The following is a 21364-nucleotide window of genomic DNA, read 5'->3' on the forward strand; positions in this document are numbered from 1 at the left end:
TCATTTTTTTGCATTGAATCCTTTTGAAAAACGTATACACTTCTTTTTTTCTGTTATAGTTGTTTTTTTTTTTTATTCAGACAGAAGGTCACAAAAATTATAATCATCCTCATCAGTTCACTCAAAAATTACACACTGTTTAAAACAGAATCCTTATTTATAGAAGCCAACATCATGATTATATATGAATAAATTTATAATAAAAAAATGACACATTTATTAATCTTTTATTTTTCGAAGTAAATATACAGCATTCTTTTCAAAATTAAGAAACGATTAAATACATTTTATATTTTAACAATATATAATAATTGAATTAACAACTGACAGAGAAATATATAGAGAGTCTTGTTTCAGCCTGAGTTCCACAGACAGAAGAACCTGAGCTAAAAGGCTTATCTGAAACCATGTTATTGGGAAGTATAATACCAGGTGGCAGGAGTGAGGGAAAAGGTGAGTGAAGCAGACAAAAACAAAAAGCCAATTACTATGACATGCTATTGATTTGGCTGCTACAAAAATGCAATTGATTGCTGATATCCCAGCCACCAATAAGCTGTATAAACTTCATCCCAGGAGAGCCAATCTTGGGGGTGGTGGGGAAGGAGAATTACTCACTAGTTTCTGTTTCCCATTTATCAATGTTTCACCCAAGGATGGACAATTCTCAGTTGTGCTTCATGGGTGCTTAGCTACTCAAGCCTTCCAATTAACAGGGGAGTCTTGGGAGCAGAAAACGAGATATGTGACATAGGTGCCAGGGACAGTGCTATCATAACCCATGCAAAGCTGGTACTCATAGCAGAGAGTACAAACAGGAAACAAATGAGGCCAAGAAGCTTTGAAGTAGCACATTAAGAGGTCTTTTATAGGTCTCAAAAGTACAGATATTGATTGTGGGGTTTGTTTCTATTTATACAGTAAAAATGTATAAAAAATGCTTTGGTGAAATTTCACATGCAGCACACTCAAAATACGTCTACTTAAATATTTACATCTTTCACTATTGCAAAAAAAAAAAAAAAAAAAAAATCAAGGAGACATTTAGTTTGTCCCCCCACCAAAAAAACTCATTAATCTGTTTACTACCACTTTTCAGCTGAAAAGAGATAATTACTATTCATGATGAATTATACAAAAGTACTAGCTGAGGGATTTCTGGAATTCATATCTTTTCCGTTTAGGTGTCTAGTACCAAACTGTCTTGACATCTGCAAAATGTCAAGATTTGAAGAAAAGTGGTCTGAAAATTTGTTTAACTGGAAGTATGATGGGATTTAATCCCAGTAGTTGAGTGGGTGGGCGGTTCTGCAAATGCTTTGCCATGCAGCAAAGGTATCCATACATCCACCTGAAAAATCTGTTGAATTTAAATTAATGTCCATATTCTTTTCAATCTTTCCCTTACAAGACATCACATACATTTTGCTGAATATTCAAAACTGAAAATACCTCATCTTTGAAAACAAGATTTCTACTTAAAGCCTTTACTTTTGTAAATCTTTCAAAGAAGCTTGTTTTCAAAAATATGTAAACAGATCTGCAGATGGCAGAGATTTAACATTTTCATAGATGATACATGTTTTTTTCAGTAGGAAAATCTTATGATGATATAGCTCATTTTACATGTAGCATTATGAATTTATTCTATAAAACCTGTGTGTGAGAAACACCACATTTGCATTTTTTCCCAGATTGACTTAAACCTAGCTCTGAGACCCTATCACCCATGCTAGCAGAGTATCTTGTGTTACTCATGATGGTGTTCATCAAGCTTACTTGGTGTCAGGATAGTGGGAACATGCAGGGTCCTTTTACTACTGTGGTCACATGGTTAGCTCTGCTCCCTCTGCTATAAGATGTAGCTTTTGAATGTTAGCCTTTTGCCCTTTTTTGCTCAAAGACTATTCCCAGTGGCACAACTACTGAAAAGCCATCCTGCACATACATTGGCCTGACCCTCTCACAGGTATCCAGCCCATTCTCTATGTGGGGTAGAGTGCAAGTTGCCATCACCCCTGAGTCCTCTGACACTTCCACACTCTACCCGTAGAGAATCCAACTTTTCCTTCCAGGTCTAGCTGTATCTCTCTCACTGACCAAATAATTGTCTCTTCCCTTTCTTCCCCTTTTGTGAAACGTTGGCATAATTTCTTCCTCAGAGACCCCGACAGGGTTGCTCTTCAACAATTAAAATCCAGAGAAGTTATTAATTTTCCCTAAATGGTAGAAAAGAGTCAGACATTATAATTTCAATGGAAGACTTGACACAAAAGTTTCTATATCTTCCCCATAAAATGTTTCTGAGCTATACTTAATGCTCAATTACAGTAACTATTGTTTAGTTTTTCTATAACTTTATTTTTTCCCCTAGCCCAAGTCCCTTCCCCCAAATTATTTTAATATCTAGCTTTACAGCATAATGTGGCCTTTATTGTAAGATGCTTCTAATCTTTTCTGTAAAAGTATGGAGTGCAGAGGAGGAAAGATTGCTTAAATAGGTTTTAAAAACAGTAGTACACCTTTTACATATTTTGAAAAATGTCTCTTAAAGGTAGCCTTTGGTGACTTCTCTTAAAATGTGACTAATAAACTCTTCCATTTTATACTTAGTAATTTTTGTTTTCCACACTCAGTAGTCATTCACACATGATCTCTAACATAAAGTAATTGAATGGAACTGCATTAAAACTAGAAGACATCCTGCACTTTGGGGTGGAGCCACATGAGATAGAGGGGGGATTTTAAATTCATTTTATATTATATATTCAAATTTCTGTTCAACAGAGGTGCATTTTTCATTTGATAAAATTTAAACTGCAAAGTGAGACATTTTTGAACTAAAGGAGATCATTCAGTATCAAACAAGTGGGCAATCACCAAAGAGAATATAGACCATAGACACAGACACAGAAAACTCATGGTAGAAAAACGAAGACCTTCATATAGTCATTGCAGGCACAACACATCACATACACACAGCCATTAATGTCAGGGCTTATAGAAGAAAAACAAAACTTCCCACAGAAATTATATTTCTACTGCAGAATAAAATCTGAGATATTGCCTTAATAGACAAATTAATTTATAAGCTGACTTCTATCCACCAAACCATCTTTACCTTTAGTTCCCTTACTCACTGATATTGAAAGTCAGAGAGATTACATAAATTGTCCAAGCTTACACAGCTTGATGACTGATGGAATAAAGATTTAGCCTAGAACATTTTTACAGTAAAAAGTATGTCCTTTGAACTTGTGGAAGAGGGAATATTTTCTTAGTGCTGATATTAATACCTTACCCTAGAAATGTTTGACTTTGAGCAGCAGGGCAGGATGAGGGAGAAGCTAAGCTTCACAACTAAGGTTAAACTATAAATAATCTTATTTCCAATGGCATCTGGGTTTACCCCATTATTATTATTATTATTCTGGCTGTGCCCTGCAGCTTGTGGGATCTTAGTTCCCCGACCAGGGATCAAACCTGGGCCCCTGGCAGTGAAAATGCCGAGTTCTAACCACTGGACCACCAGGGAATTCCCTACCCCATTACTGAGAGGGAAGAAACCTTTTGCCTTCTTATCAGATGATGAGTACCTGATCTATCAAATATGGTTAAGTGAAAGCAGGATAAAAAAACATGAGGAAAACACAAAGACCTGAGGGAAAAACCATGAAAGTTGCTTATCAAAAGGGTAAGATGTATTGAAAAAAGACATTATCTTTCCAATTCCTCACTATGATTTAGAGGGCTACATTTTATAGTCAAAAGACAACATTAAAAAAATTCTAATTAAACAGTTATCCATCCCATGATTTTAACTTTTAAAAAAATCAACTTAAAATAAAAGAACTTGAGTTGAATCAATCCTGCATATTTGAGCTGTACAGTTTGGTTTTGTTCACTTGCAGTTTCCATCTGGCTGCCAAAGTAAGCCTAGGAAAGTGACTTATGTGGCTTTCCCATCTGGGATCTCTGATATCAGGCCAGCAATCTCCTGGGAGACCTTGCATTGGGTCACAGCCAGATTTAAGGCTGTTATTTTGAGTGCTTAATGTTAAGCTTGAAACCAAGAGGAAATTAAGTGAGGTGTGGAACATCCACAGGACGGGGCCTTCTCCAGTGGGTGAGCAATAGTGATTAAGAACACAGCTTTCAGAATCAAGCTTTTGATGCTGGATTTAGCTATTTATCATGTGTTTGACCATTGGCAAATCACTTAATTCCTCTAAGCCTCAAGTTCATCACATGCAGTTATTGTAAGAATTAAAGGAAGAAATATAAGTGAAGCATTGATCACAATGCCTATTACCTAGTAGAGCTCAATAAATAATATATTTACCAATTAACTCTAATTTTTAATGCCAATGGATTGAATATTCAAGTTCATCATCATTTATCATCTCTAATTGTATTGTCTAAACAATATTGTAGAAATAACACAAATAAAAGGTAAAAAAACACCCAAAATTTTATTCATCACCTTAAAAGTCAGGCACAAATTCTTATTTTTTAAATTATTAGTATATATATGCTAAGAATATTTATATGGGGAAGTCACACTATAGATACAGTTTCATAAGCCAATAAAATTTCAGTTCCATAAGGGCAAGGAACATGTTCACTGCTATATACCCATTGTGTAATACATATTTATTGAGTTGAATTGAACATGAATTTTAAGCATAGTCTCCATAACCATTATTTTAAATGAGTGGACTGTAATTTACCTAACTAAATTCATTATTGATGTAACCATAGTTTCCAGTCTTCAAAAGATAGTCCTAATTTATGACTGTTATAGATCAATGAATGCCTGTTAATTTTCAGTGCTATCTTTCTCTCTAAATAGTGGCCCAATTTGAATAAATTATATAATTTTGGTTAACTTTATTATTTTATAAATAATACTGTGATGGACATCTTTTCACATACAGCTTTTACTCCTCTGGCATTATTCCTGTAGGAAGAATCGACAAGATTAGGATTTAGTCAAGTAGGGATATTTCAAAATAAATTGTAAATTCTTCCATTTTTGTGTGATTCTTTTAAGAAAGAAAAATGATAATCTATTCCTATTCTTACAATTTCTTACTTAATTATGTAATTTCATCAAAGTTTAGATGGAATTAACCATATTGTCACTGTTATTTCTCTACCAATGGATTTTATGATCTATCAAAATCAAGCAAAGCAAAAATATTGTCTATTCTCAATAAACCTTTATTTTACAAGTGGCTTCCAAACTGTGGTTTGATTGATCAATTCACTCAAGAACTCTAATAGGTATTAATTGTTCCACAACATTTCCTTATTTTTATAAATTAAATTAAAATTTCCTATATACTCCCAGCTTAGTAGGATTGTCAAGAAGTTGATTATCAATGTTTAAAGGACAGCTTTCCTTCTTTGGCACTTACACGGTCCTAACAAATAGGTACATGTAGAGAAGTCTTAAGAGTCTGGTTATTTTCATCAGTATCATTGTTTCCTTTGGTTTTTCAGGCAGTGTGCTCTGAACTATGAGTTTCATGGTTTTAGTCTTCCTGGAACACAGGGATCCTCAACATTCCCCAAGAGCTGAAGTTGTTTGAGCATAGCTTCTAAAGGAACCTGTATGGCGGCTTTCTATCCAGTTTTTAGGGAGACCACGCCTAGCCAGTTTCCAGGGTTACTCTCTGTTCTAGTCAGCTCTGGCAGCTATAACATATTACGATAAACTTGGTAGCTTAAACAACAAACACTTATTTCTTATGGTTCTGGAGCCTGGGAAGTCCAAGATCAAGGTGCTGGCAGATCCAGTGTCTGGTAAAATCCTGCTTTCTCATTTGCAGATGGCTGTATCCTCATATGGTAAAAAGCAGAGAGAGAGGGAGTAAACTCTTCTATCTCTTCTTATAAGAGCACTAATCCCATTCATGTGGTCTCCATCCTAATGACCAATTACATCCCAAAGACACCACCTCCTAATACCATCACAATGAAGGTTAGGATTTCAACAGATGAATTTTGGTGGGGTCACAAACCTTCAGTCCATAGCACTCTCCTCTCGTCTAGTCCATAGGGCTTCCTTGTGAATAATTCGACCTAATTCCCTTAAGGGCTTAAGCCTTCCAGAACTTGTGCACGTTGAGAACGTCTTCAGAGCAGCTCCATTTCCAGTTGGAGTACATAAAACACAAAATGCTATTAATTCCTCCTAGTGGGGAAGATAGCCTAGAACTAAATAACTCCAGAGCCTACTTAGTCTCTATTCTTGGAGGGTAAAGCGTAGAATAAATGAGAGATGCTTTAATTTTTTCTTTGTTGAGATAATAATAGTTTAATAATAATAATAGTGATAATAATGTCTTCAAGTGATACCAGTTGAATCTTTTTTTTTTCTTTTTCCTTTCCATAGCATAATTATTTGCCAGCTATAAGAAGCTCTATTAGGTGCTGTGAGGAATCAGATATTTATGTGGGAAGGGGGATGGGATCAAGGTAGAACTTGATGAAGTGGTGTTAAGAGAATCATATGCTCTCAAGTAGCTCAGACTCTAGTAGCAAGACAGGTAGCTCACCATGAGTCTAGTGGTTGAGAGCAGGCACTCTGTGTTCAAATCTCAGCTCTGTCACTATCTCTGCTCAAATTAGTTGATTTCTCTATACCTTAGTTCTCTCATCTCTAAAATGGTTAATAATGCTCTTCTAGGATTGTTGTGAAGATTGTGTGTTAATATATAATATTATTACTATAATAATAAAATAACTTAGAAGAATATATGATGCATAATAAGGGATTAATAAATTTTAGCTATAATTATTAAGAAAAAGCAGACTATAATATGGTAGGAAGATCACAAACAATATATTAAAGGAAAATGAAAGAGAGAAATTAGATTCTCATGGGACGACCAGTGATGTTCTCACACAAGAGATGACTTTAAGTTGACCTTTGAAGAACGGGTAGAAATCAAACAGGTAGAGATAAGAAGATCATTCCATGTGAGAAAAGTGTGAGTACTTAGAAAGACATGAGGGTTTTTTTTTTTGGTATCTTTTGAAAAATATTCATTAGCCTCATATGTGAGGCAAATAGAATGCAAGAGAAGGTTTTCAAGTGATGTAGCCTGATATTATGTTGGAAACATGAGTTGAGGAAATTAAAAAGTCTTATATACCAAGTTAAAATATTATGATTTTAGCCTCTTAGGTAACAGAACATGATCAGAGGTTTTCTGAGCTAGTAATATAGACTTGCATTTTTTATGGAAACAATGACAGCAATGTTATGTCTGGTTTAGAAGGGAAGGAGACTGAAGACAGGTAGATTTCTGAAAGGGTTTGTGAGTGATGATGAAGCAGGGAGAGTTAAAGATAACGGTGACTTTTTGCCTGAGTGACTGAAAGAATATTTATCCTATTAACTGAGCTAAGAAAAATGCTGTACACATTGGGAATAATCAGTAAGGGAAGTCTGGCCTGTATGTTTCTACCAGTCTAAATTTGGCATCCAGATGGTACCTATTATTATTATTGTTTAACATTTACTGAGTGTCGACAGCAAGCTAAGCCTGGTGTGGAATATTGGAGAGACATGCATATCTCCACTTTTACACTCCCACTTCCATCTGGTCCCTTCACTCTGTTGTTGTCATATTTTCTGGGCACTTGTAAGTTGGTTACTGGTTTGTTATTCACTAATAATTACCAATTACTTGATGGTGAAAAGATTGAAAGTTTTTCTTTTAACATCTTTATTGGAGCAAATTGCTTTACATTGGTGTGTTAGTTTCTGTTGTATCACAGAGTGAATCAACTATACATATACATATATCCCCATATCCCCTCCCTCTTGCATCTCCCTACCACCCTCCCTATCCCACCCCTCTAGGTGGTCACAAAGCACGGAGCTGATCTCCCTGTGCTATGAGGCTGCTTCCCACTAGCTATCTATTTTATATTTGGTAGTGTATATAAGTACATGCCACTCTCTCACTTCTTTCCAGCTTACCCTTCCCCCTCCCCGTGTTCTCAAGTCCATTCTCTACGTCTGGGTCTTTATTCCTATCCTGCCCCTAGGTTCTTCAGAACCATTTTTTTTTAAATTTTAGATTCCATATGTATATGTTAGCATACAGTATTTGTTTTCCTCTTTCTGACTTACTTCACTCTGCATTAAAGACTCTAGGTCCATCCACCTCACTACAAATAACTCAATTTTGTTCCTTTTTATGGCTGAGTAATATTCCATTGTATATATGTGCCACATCTTTTTTATCCATTCATCTGTCGATGGACACTTATGTTGCTTCCATGTCCTGGCTATTGTAAATAGAACTACAATGAACATTGTGGTACATGACACTTTTTGAATTATGCTTTTCTCAGGGTATATGCCCAGTAGTGGGATTGCTGGGTCATATGGTAGTTCTATTGTTAGGATTGTAAGGAACCTCCATACTGTTCTCCATAGTGGCTGTATCAATTTACATTCCCACCAACAGTGCCAGAGGGTTCCCATTTCTCCACACCCTCTCCAGCATTTATTGTTTCTAGATTTTTTGATGATGGCCATTCTGACTGGTGTGAGGTGATAACTCATTGCATTTTTGATTTGCATTTCTCTAATCATAAGTGGTGTTGAGCATTCTTTCATGTGTTTGTTGGCAATCTGTATATCTTCTTTGGAGAAATGTCTGTTTAGGTCTTCTGCCCATTTTTGGATTGGTTGTTTGTATTGAGCTGCCTGAGCTGCTTGTATATTTTGGAGATTAATCCTTTGTCAGTTGCTTCATTTGCAAATATTTTCTCCCATTCTGAGGGTTGTCTTTTCGTCTTGTTTATGGTTTCCTTTGCTGTGCAAAGGCTTTGAAGTTGCATTAGGCCCCATTTGTTTATTTTTGTTTTTATTTCCATTTCTCTAGGAGGTGGGTCAAAAAGGATCTTGCTGTGACTTATGCCATAGAGTGTTCTGCCTATGTTTTCCTCTAAGAGTTTTACAGTGTCTGACCTTACATGTAGGTCTTTAATCCATTTTTTTTAAAATAAATTTATGTATTTATGTATTTATTTATTTTTGGCTGTGTTGGGTCTTTGTTTCTGTGCAAGGGCTTTCTCCAGTTGCAGCGAGTGGGGGCCACTCCTCATCACGGTGTGCGGGCCTCTCACTATCACAGCCTCTCCTGTTGCGGAGCACAGGCTCCAGACGTGCAGGCTCAGTAGTTGTGGCTCACGGGCCCAGCCGCTCCGCGGCATGTGGGATCTTCCCAGACCAGGGCTCGAACCCATGTCCCCTGCATCAGCAGGCGGACCCTCAACTACTGCACCACCAGGGTAGCCCCTTTAATCCATTTTGAGTTTATTTTTGTGTATGGTGTTAGGGAGTGTTCTAATTTCATTCTTTTACATATAGCTGTCCAGTTTTCCCAACACTACTTATTGAAGAGGCTGTCTTTTCTCTATTGTATATTCTTGCATCCTTTATCAAAAGTAAGGTAACCATATGTTCATGGGTTTAACTCTGGACTCTCTATCCTGTTCCATTGATATATATTTCTGTTTTTGTGCCTGTATCATACTGTCTTGATTACTGTATCTTTGTAGTATAGTCTGAAGTCTGGGAGCCTGATTCCTCCAGCTCTGTTTTTCTTTCTCAAGATTGCTTTGGCTGTTCAGGGTCTTTTGTGTTTCCATACAAATTATGAAATTTTTTGTTCTACTTCTGTGAAAAATGCCATTGGTAGTTTGATAGGGATTGCATTGAATCTGTAGATTGCTTTGGGTAGTATAGTCATTTTCATAATGTTGATTCTTCCAATCCAAGAACATTGTGTAGCTCTCCATCTGTTTGTGTCATCTTTAATTTCATTCATCAGTGTCTTATAGTTTTCTACATGCAGGTCTTTTACCTCCTTAGGTAGGTTTATTCCTAGGTATTTTATTCTTTTTGTTGCAGTGGTAAATGGGAGTGTTTCCTTAATTTCTCTTTCAGATGTTTCATCATTAGTGTATAGGAATGCAAGCGATTTGTGTGCATTAATTTTGTATCCTGCTACTTTACCAAATTGATTAGCTCTAGTAGTTTTCTGGTAGCACCTTTAGGATTCTCTATGTATGGAATCATGTCATCTGCAAACAGTGACAGCTTTACTTCTTCTTTCCCGATTTGGATTCCTTTAATTTCTTTTTCTTCTCTGATTGCTGTGGCTAAAACTTCCAAAGCTATGTTGAATAATAGTGGTAAGTGTGGACAACCTTGTCTTGTTCCTGATCATAGAGGGAATGATTTCGGTTTTTTAACATTGAGAATGATGTTGGCTGTGGGTTTGTCATATATGGCCTTTATTGTGTTGAGGTAAGTTCCCTCTATGCCTACTTTCTGGAGAGTTTTTATCATAAATTGGTGTTGAATTTTTTTGAAAGCTTTTTCTGCATCTATCAAGATGATCATTTGGTTTTTCTCCTTCAATTTGTTAATATGGTTTATTACATTGCTTGATTTTCATATATTGAAAAATCCTTGCATTCCTGTGATAAACCCCACTTGATCATGGTGTATGATCCTTTTAATATGGTGTTGGATTCTGTTTGCTAGTATTTTGTTGAGGAATTTTGCATCTATGTTCATCAGTGATATTGGCCGGTAGTTTTCTTTCTTTGTGACATCTTTGTCTGGTTTTGGTATCAGGGTGATGGTGGCCTCGTAGAATGAGTTTGGGAGTGTTCCTCCTTCTGGTATATTTTGGAAGAGTTTGAGAAGGACAGGTGTTAGCTCTTCTCTAAATGTTTGATAGAATTCACCTGTGAAGCTATCTGGTCCTGGGCTTTTGTTTGTTGTAAGATTTTTAATCACAGTCTCAATTTCAGTGCTTCTGATTGGTCTGTTTATATTTTCTATTTCTTCCTGGTTCAGTCTTGGAAGGTTGTTCTTTTCTAAGAATTTTTCCATTTCTTCCAGGCTGTCCATTTTATTGGCAAATTGTTGCTTGTAGTAATCTTTCATGATCCTTTGTATCTCTGTAGTGTCAGTTGTTACTTCTCCTTTTTCATTTCTAATTCTGTTGATTTGAGTCTTCTTCCTTTTTTTCTTGTTGAGTCTGGCTAATAGTTTATCAATTTTGGTTATCTTCTCAAAGTTCGTCTTTTAGTTTTATTGATGTTTGCTATAGTTTCCTTCATTTCCTTTTCATTTACTTCTGATTTGATTTTTATAATTTCTTTCCTTCTGCTAACTTTGGGATTTTTTTGGTTCTTCTTTCTCTAATTGCTTTAGGTGTAAGGTTAGGTTGTTTATTTGAGATGTTTCTTGTTTCTTGAGGTAGGATTGTATTGCTATAAACTTCCCTCTTAGAACTGCTTTTGCTGCACCACATAGGTTTTGGGTAATCATGCTTTCATTGTCATTTGTTTCTACGTATTTTTTGATTTCCTCTTTGATTTCTTCAGTGATCTCTTGGTCATTAAGTAGTTAATTGTTTAGTCTCCATGTGTTTGTATTTTTTACAGATTTTTTTCCTGTAATTGATATCTAGTCTCATAGCATTGTGGTCAGAAAATATACTTGATACGATTTCAATTTTCTTAAATTTACCTGTGCTTGATTTGTGACCGAAGATAGGATCTATGCTGGAGAATGTTTCATGAGCACTTGAGAAGAAAGTGTATTCTGTTGTTTTCAGTTGGAATGTCCTATAAATATCAATTATGTCCATCTTGTTTAATGTATCATTTAAAGCTTGTGTTTCCTTATTTATTTTCATTTTGGATGATCTGTCCATTGGTGAAAGTGGGGTGTTAAAGTCCCCTACTATTATTGTGTTACTGTTGATTTCCCCTTCTATGGCTGTCAGCATTTGCCTTATGTTTTGAGGTGTTCCTATTTTGGGTGCATAAATATTTACAAATTTTATATCTTCTTCTTGGATTGATCCCTTGATCATTCTGTAGTGTCCTTTTTTGTCTCTTGTAATAGTCTTTATTTTAAAGTGTATTTTGTCTGATATGGGAATTGCTACTCCAGCTTCCTTTTGATTTCCATTTGCATGGAATATCTTTTTCCATCCCCTCACTTTCAGTCTCTATGTGTCCCTAGGTCTGAAGTGGGTCTCTTGTAGACAGCATATATACAGGTCTTGTTTTGGTATCCATTCAGCCAGTCTATGTCTTTTGGTTGGGGCATTAATCCATTTACATTTAAGGTGATTATCAATATGTATGTTCCTATTTCCATTTTCTTAATTGTTTTGCATTTGTTATTGTAGGTCTTTTCCTTCTCTTGTGTTTACTGCCTAGAGAAGTTCCTTTAGCATTTGTTGTAAAGCTGGTTTGGTGATGCTGAATTCTCTTACCTTTTGCTAGTCTGTAAAGTTTTTAATTTCTCCATCAAATCTGAATGAGATCCTTGCTGGGTACATTAATCTTGGTTGTAGGTTTTTCCCTTTCATCACTTTAAATATGTCCTGTCACTCTCTTCTGGCTTGCAGAGTTTCTGCTGAAAGATCAGCTGTTAACCTTATGGGAGTTCCTTTGCATGTTATTTGTCGTTTTTCCCTTGCTGCTTTTAATATTTTTTCTTTGTATTTAATTTTTGCTACTTTGATTAATCTGTGTCTTGGTGTGTTTCTCCTTGGATTTATCTTGTATAGGACTCTCTGCTCTTCCTGGACTTGATTAACTTTTTCCTTTCCCATATTAGGGAAGTTTTCAACTATAATCTCTTCAAATATTTTCTCAGTCCCTTTCTTTTTCACTTCTTCTGGGACCCCTATAATTCAAATGTTGGTGCATTTAATGTTGGCCCTGAGGTCTCTAAGACTGTCCTCAATTCTCTTCATTCTTTTTTCTTTATTCTGTTCTGCAGTAGCTCTTTCCACTGTTTCATCTTCCAGGTCACTTATCCTTTCTTCTGCCTCAGTTATTCTGCTATTGATTCCTTCTAGAGAATTTTTCATTTCATTTATTGTGTTGTTGATCATTGTTTGCTCTTTAGTTCTTCTAGGTCCTTGTTCAATGTTTCTTGAATTTTCTCCACTCTATTTCCAAGATTTTGTATCATCTTTACTGTCATTACTCTGAATTCTTTTTCTGGTAGACTACCTATTTCCTCTTCATTTGTTTGGTCTGGTGGGTTTTTACCTTGCTCCTTCATCTGTTTTGTGTTTCTCTGTCTTCTCATTCTGCTTAACTTACTCTGTTTGGGGTCTCCTTTTTGCAGGCTGCAGGTTCATAGTTCCTGTTGTTTGTGGTGTCTGCCCCCAGTGGGTAAGGTTTGTTCAGTAGGTTGTGTAGGTTTCCTGGTGGAGGGGATTAGTGCCTGTGTTCTGGTGGATGAGGCTGGATCTTGTCTTTCTGGTGGACAGGACCACGTCTGGTGGTGTGTTTTGAGGTGTCTGTGACCTTATTATGATTTTAGGCATCCTCTCTGCTAATGGGTGGGGTTGTGTTCCTGTCTTGCTAGTTGTTTGGCATAGGGTGTCCAGCACTGTAGCTTCTGGTCGTTGAGTGGAGCTGTGTGTTAGTGTTGAGATGGAGATCTCTGGGAGAGATTTCTCTTTTTTATATACATGGAGCCGGGAGGTCTCTAGTGGTCTAATGCCCTGGACTAGGCTCTCCCACCTCAGAGGCATAGGCCTGACCCTTGGCAGGAGTGCAAAGGCCCAGTCAGCCACACAGCTTTGGGGAAGTCTGAGGTCTTCTGCCAGCATTCAGTAGGTGTTTTGTAGGAGTTGTTCCACATGTAGATGTATTTCTGATGTAGTTGTGGGGAGGACGGTGATATCCACGTCTTACTCCACCACCATCCTGAAGGTCTCCTTAATTCTTAGATTTTTTAAAATGCACCTAAAGTTTCATCATAGAACATGATGTTTATGGTTGACTTTTAGTAGTTATCTCATTAATGAGGTTAAGGGAATTTTCTCTATTCCTACTTTGCTAAAACATTATTGTTATTGTTTTTAGTTATTAGCAAATTTTGAATTTTAGTAATTTTTAATTTATTAAGCTAATCTGAATATTTCTCAAATTTAATGTGTTAAAATATATAAGTAAATCAATTACTTTTCTATTTGAGTATAATTTCTCTCATGATAAATCCCACTGATTGATGATATAATTCATACACACACACACACACAGTTGCATTAGATTTACTTATTTAATATATTTACAGTTTATGTTCATATGTAAGAATGTATAATTTTTATATTGTCCTTATCGCTGATATCATAGTTCACCAAGGTTATAAGATTAGTTGTACAAAGTCCCCTTTTTTGATTCTCTGCAATATTTAGTATAAGAAATATTATACAATTTTATTTTATTAATTTATGGTTTTATCTGCTCTCCCTTCTATGTACTTTAGACTTATTCTATGGTTCTTTTTCTGGCTTCTTGATGCAAATTTTTAGCTCATTTATTTTCAGTTTTTCTTGTTTTTGATTACAGAATGTGTTTTGTTTGCTAGCAAGCATTTAAGAATTTTTTAAATAATTTCATTGATCCTGACAAATATACTCCATGTATGCTCGAAAAGAATTTATATTCTCTTTCTGGCATACATATAATATAATTATATACAATATATACCAATTATATAAGTACTAAATGATAAAAATAGCATAAATATGTATATATTTATATATAATTATCTTATACATATATTTATACTCATTACTATCTATCTGTTTAATCTACTGCAGTATGGTATTGGCTAAAGGATAGACCTGTAAATAATAATAAAGAGATTCCAGACATAGGCTCACATATATGGTTAACCAATTTTCATCAAGGAATCCAAGGAAGTTCAGGATAGTAATTTAAACAAATAATGCTGTAACTATGAGATATTTTTCTACAAAAGAACTCTCAATCCCACCTTGCACTATACAAAGATTAATTAAGTTGAAATGAATGATAAACATAAATATCCAACTTAAAATTATAAATATTAGAATAAAACATAGAAGAAAATCCTTGTGGCCTTGGGTCAAACAAAAATTTTCTTAGCTACAACACAAAAGTCATGAACCATAATGTTTTTAAAAAATTGATAAATTGGACTTCCTCAAAATTAAAACTTTTGCATTTCAAAAGGCACTCTTTAGAAAATGACAGGATAACTTTAGACTAGGAGACAATATATACAAAATAATTCTCTGATGAGGGATTTGTATTCAGAATATATAAAGACCCGTTATAACTTAATAAGAAAATAACTCAATTAAAAATGTGCAGAAGATTTGAGCAGAAACTTCATCAAAGATGATGCATAGGTAGCAAGTAAAAACATGAAAAGATGCTCACTACCATTAGTCATTAAGGAAATGCAAATGAAAATCACAGTGAAATATTATTACATATGTATTAGAATGACTAAAATAGAACAGACAGTACCAGGTACTGGCAAGAATGTGGAATATTTATACATTGTTGGTGGGAATGCAAAATAGTATAGACATGTCAGAAATCAGTTTTCTCACAAAGTTAGATACTTATCATTTGACTCAGAAATCTCGTTCCTGCGTATTTACTCAAGAGAAACAAAATACATGTTCACAAAAAATCCTGTATGGGTAATTTTATTACATGTTGATAATTGACAAAAACTAGAAACAACGCAAATGTCAATCAACTGTTAAATGGACAAACAAACTGTGGAACACCATGGAAAGGAATTCTATGCAGCAATAAAATGGAAGGATTTACTGATGTATGCAATACATGGATGACTAGCAAATACATGATGCTAAGTGTAAGAAGCCAGATTCAAAAAGCCACAAATTTTATTATTCCATTAACATGATGTTCTGGAAAAGCCAAAACTGTAAGTTTTTTTTTTTTTTAATTGCTAACAGCAAATGTTTATTCATGATTGAAGCCAAGAAGAATTTATAAATGCATTTTAATACCTTGCTGATAAAATAACATTTCACCTTTTCAAGCTCATAAGGAATACAGGAAGATATTGTAAAGGCTTTGATGTGTATATCTATCTATCTAACAAAAAAAGAACAGTGGTAACCATGGGCTGGATGTGGGAAAAGTAGGTTGACAAAGGAGCATTTGAGAATTTTGGGGAGTGATGCAAATATTCACTATCTTTAGTGTGCTAGTGGTTACACATCTGCGTGCATTGTTAAAAATCATAGAACTGTACTTGGAAAAAAGAAAAATTTATTGCATATAAATTATAGCTTAATAAACCTGACTTAATTTTTTAAATTTCTTTTTTTATGGAGGTCTCATATGTATTTGTGGGACATTTTTCTTGAATGCTTTATATTTTTGTTAGTATTTTAGATAGTATATTTTTTAATTTGTGTTGCACCATTTATTAAAGCATAAAGTTAGGGTTAATTTTTATGATATCTGTTAAGTTCCAACAAACCTGCTGAACTGTTACATTATTTTATTTTTCAAATGCTTTTGAATTTTTCTCTGCACACAATTATCTCATTAGTGGATTATAAACATTTTGTTTATTCCTCAAAAAATAAAAAAACAAGGAAAGTAAAGCTCACAGAGTATTTATCATTTACTTAAGTCCACAGGGCTTGAAAGTGCCAGAACCATAATTCCAACACTGTTCTTTCAAATGTAAATCTCAGAGCATTCTTTAATTCGTGTTTTACTTTTATTATTTAATTGCTTTAATTACTTTATTTCAGGCATTTGTATTGGATGTGTATTGTTTGGATATCTCATTTATGCCAGTTTAGCACCTATTTACTATTTTCTAATAATAAATTCTCAATTTCCATCAAGAAAACACCCAGTGCTGCACTCCATCTGTGACTTTGGGTGGGGTTGATGCATGCACATCTGATCAGAGCAGCACATGTGCTGTCCACAGTAAATGGTTTAGGGATCAACACATGACTTACTCCAGGCTTATCATTCAATCTTTGAAATTTAACTGGACATATAAAAGGGAGGAGCACTCTTTCCACTAGGTTTACAGTGCTATAGAATATAAGTGTGAAGCTTTCACAGTGCTCTGTGGGGAGAATCTCCCTGAGGATGAAGCCAGAACACAGGAAAGCAGAATCAAGGGGCAGAGACAGAATTATGATGGCATCTTTGATTCAATTTTCCTGAAAGCCAAATTTGTCCCTGGACTTTTCAGTTATGTGAAATAATAAAATTTTTGCTTGAACTGGTTTGAGTATGAGAGTATCCTCTGATATACTGAAGCATAAAATAAAACATTGATCTGGAAACTGAGAGGTGTCACATGTAATGCATGGTATCAAGGGCCTCACAGACTTATAAAGAAGAGAAAGAATGCACATAAATTTGTAAATTTATTATGATAATAACTCTTTTCCGTTGCCTCAATGTCTGATTACCTCACTTTTGAGACCATTTGTAAGAATAAATTGTATTAGATAAATGTAAGCCATTCCCTCATTCAAGCCAAGAAGCAATAATACTTTCAATTCTACCAAATACAGGGAGAAAAAAAATGAAGTAAATCCTGATCTGAGTAAGGAGATGTCGTCCTAAAAAGCTCAGTTTCAGATTTTATTTAATGCCATTGACATATACTTGGACGTACTTTATTTCAAAATCTAGATTCCCTAATCATTGTGAGTTTTAAAGATCAGAAGAAGACGTGATTCTAAACATTTAAAAGCAAACAGCTTTAGCATCTGTGGAATAAAAGCACATGAAGATGACTTCAAGATTTGCTATCTGAAGCTGGGAATAAAACCAAGGACCTTCTCAGTGCTCACAACTCTCTCCCATTTCTGTAAATCATACTATTGTTAAATTAAAAAGCTGAAGAAATAAGTGTACAAATCTATGCATTGAAAATATTATATAACAGTTTTTAAAATGCTGTAAATTGGAAATCAGTCAAAATCTATAGGCTTCGTAATCTCAAATGACATTTAACACTTTCTACCCAGCAAAAGGTTAATTATAAGTAATTTTTAGACCATACCAATGTGAAATGGGAGAAGAAATTTTATGACATGAAGAGAGTTAAATTGTGAAAATTTATGCCTGTAAATACTGATAAAATGTCAATCTCTGTATATATGGACAGTGTATAAATTGGCTAAGATCAAGTATGTCTTTGACACATTTTTTTTACAGAATTGCATTAAACCTATAGAACAATTTAAAGAGAATTGACATCTTTATAATGTCCAGTGTTACAATCCATGAACATGAATTGTAAATCATGAATCCATTAGGGTCTTCTTTGATTTCTTTCATCAACATTTTGTGATTTTTAGGATAAAAGTCCTTTACATGTATTATTACAGTTATACCTGACTATTTTATTTTGGGGGGACAATTGTAATTTTTTAAAAAAAATTTTGATTTCTACATGTTTCTTTTGATTTTTTTTTTAATTGGGATATAGTTGTTTTACAATGTTGCATTAGTTTCTACTGTACAACGAAGTGGAACCCCTGTGCTATACAGTGGGTTCTCATTAGTTATCTATTTTATACATATTAGTGTGTATTTGTCAATCTCAATCTTCCAATTCATCCCATACCCCTTTTCCCCCTTGGTGCCCATATGTTTGTTCTCTACATCTGTGTCTCTATTTCTGCCTTGCAAACAGGTTCATCTGTACCATTTTTCTAGATTCCACATATATGCATTACTATATGATATTTGTTTTTCTCTTTCTGACTTACTTCACTCTGTATGACAGTCTCTATGTCCATCCATGTCTCTGTAAATGACCCCATTTCATTCCTTTTTATGGCTGAGTAATATTCCATTGTATATATGTACCACATCTTCTTTATCCATTCATCTGTCAATGGGCATTTAGGTTGTTTCCATGACCTGGCTATTGTAAATAGTGCCACAATGAACATTGGGGTGCATGTGTCTTTTTGAGTTATGGTTTTCTCTGGGTATATACCCAGTAGTGGGATTGCTTCTTAGTATATACAAATATAATTTATTTTTATGTGTCACTCATGAATCTTGCAACTGTGTTGAAATCTCTTAATAGTTCTAAGAATTTTTTTGTATATTCCTTGAGATTTTCGATGTAAACAATCATATCATATGGAAATAGGGCCAATTTATTTCTTTAATTTTTTTCTCACCCTATTGCACTGACTAGAACTTCTAGTTTAATAAGAGTAGTGAGTACAGACATCCTCACCTTATCCCAATTTTAGAGGGAATATATTCAGTTTTTCACTCTTTTTTTTTTTTTTACACCCTTGTACAATCATCTTTATTGATTTGTAAAAGCTGTATACACATCTAAAACCCTGAATTTACTTTGTAAAAATAAATCTTTAGCAATAAATGTCACTATCAAAATCCCATTATTCTCAGGCTATTATGTAGTTATTTACATGCTTTTCAGCAACGGTTGAAAAGAATCTTAGAGGACGAAAGCCAGTATATCAAAAAACCCTGTAAATTGCATTTGCAATTATACTGTTGTTTAATCGCCATATGAAAATATGGCTACATGCCTTACATTAATGATAATGTAGCTATCTGTGTTGCTATGGTGTGCTAGCAGCACACAAGCTGCCACCGGTCTCCACTCTGTCATCAGTGCATTCTTTACTGCACGATGCTTTCCCAGTGGAACACCTGTGACAAACTACTTATGGAGAATGATAAAGTGCTATAAAAAAGAGGGACTGGACCCACACCTGTCTCTGCCATCTGGTCTTTTTCTCACTCAACCAGTGTTGTATTTTTAGAAAACCATGCCTCTACTGAACATACTTCATATTTGATTTTTTAAAAAATCAGTATTTTAAAGTTGGTGAGCTTTGTCAAGGTGTTTTGAGACAGAAACATGAAAAGCTTAAAGGCACAATAAGAGGGAAGTGAATGCTACATATAAAATATATTTCAAGTCTTCTAGGTTATTCAAATCCAAAACCTTCTGAATTTGAAATTCCAATAATCAATTTCTGTTCAGGTCCTTTTTGTTCTTGTAGGGGGGAAGGCAAAGTTGACTGAAGCAGGTGTGGGCCACAGGCAACCAGTTAGTAGAAGTTTCATTCTTTGAGATTTTAAAGTTCAAATCAGCCATTCCTCCTACAGGTACTCTGTCACCTCTTGTGGTAAAATGTAACAACTTCTTTTGAAGATCAAGAGGAAATCCAAGCACAACATCCCAAAAGTATTATATAGTCAAGTCGGTTTTCGCATAGCCATCATACTGAGTACTTCTCTGCAGGGTGTGCATATCCAGTTCAGGACTTCCACAGACCAGAATTTCAACCTCTTCTGGATGAAGCAGCATTAGGGCATTTGAAGCACACACACTGTGAAATCCATAATAAAATGCAGCAAACTGCTTATACATGGATTTGTTGAGAAGAAAGTCAATACAAAGCTGTACGTATTCTTTCCTATTTTGATTGGTAACTGGAATTTTATCACCACCTGGCTTTAAATTATAGGACTTAATTATTCCGAATTCTTCTTGAAACACCTGAAATGTTGAATAGAAATCTTCTTCAACATTGCCTTCATAGGACAGGAGTTCACTTAATCCATCTTTGATTTCTTCAGTGATCCACTGGCTGTTTAGTAACATATTGTTCAGCCTCCATGTGGTTGTGTTTTTTCTGCCAACTCAGGCATAATTTGACACAGGTCGTCAGTGGTAACACTGCAGATGCCCACTGGCGTATTTTGATCTTTAGGAACGATGGGAGGGCTCAATAATTTCTTGTAGCAGCAGGGGGGGAAACGAATATCCAAAACAATGCTGTTATAAACAGCTAGTCCCATAAGAATTCCAACCAATCGGAACTCAGAATAGTTGTCACATTTAAAGCTGCTAAACCAATGGCAGTATGAATCCTTATAATACGTAAACATGCCATAATCTGGATGAAAAATTTGGCGAATTAGAAGAAGGAACCATTCTTTAGTCAAGCCGCCCATACCCAAACCAGCTTCCCCTACAAAGGTAACTTTCAACTTCTTTTTCAAGTCTGCTCTTTTCCGGATTAACTCATCAAGAGAATCGCTGACCAGATGTGTCTGCCTTACTTTCATATTTAGAAATAACATATTCATATCAGGTCTCTGTCTTCTAGATACTTTATCCACCAGACTTTGCTGTGAGAATTTCCAAAGCTCTGCCAGGTGTGGTATTCTTCCATGAGATCAATATGATCCAATGTAGAATTATAGAAATCAGTATAAGGAATAAGGGGAGGAAGAACCAAATTGTTTGCAGTATTAAGTAAAGCCAAATTTAGATGATGATGGGATCCACCAGGAACACTTTGATATAGGTGGAAATTCTTCAGGCTTTGCAGGAAACAGGCATAAAGAAATAAACTGCAGCAATCTCTCTACCAATTGTTTGAACCTCTTCTGGGATAATTTTTTAAACCAGTGAACTAGGAAATGATGG

The 21364-nt window shown here is 35.0% G+C and overlaps 1 pseudogene; it reads right to left on the bottom strand.

Moving 5' to 3' along the window:
- Positions 1-19853: 19853 nt before the first annotated feature.
- LOC137765682 (probable E3 ubiquitin-protein ligase HECTD2) lies at positions 19854-21026 on the bottom strand (annotated as a pseudogene).
- Positions 21027-21364: the final 338 nt, after the last annotated feature.

This window comes from Eschrichtius robustus, chromosome 6, assembly GCF_028021215.1.
Source record: "Eschrichtius robustus isolate mEscRob2 chromosome 6, mEscRob2.pri, whole genome shotgun sequence".
Taxonomy (NCBI): Eukaryota; Metazoa; Chordata; class Mammalia; order Artiodactyla; family Eschrichtiidae; genus Eschrichtius; species Eschrichtius robustus.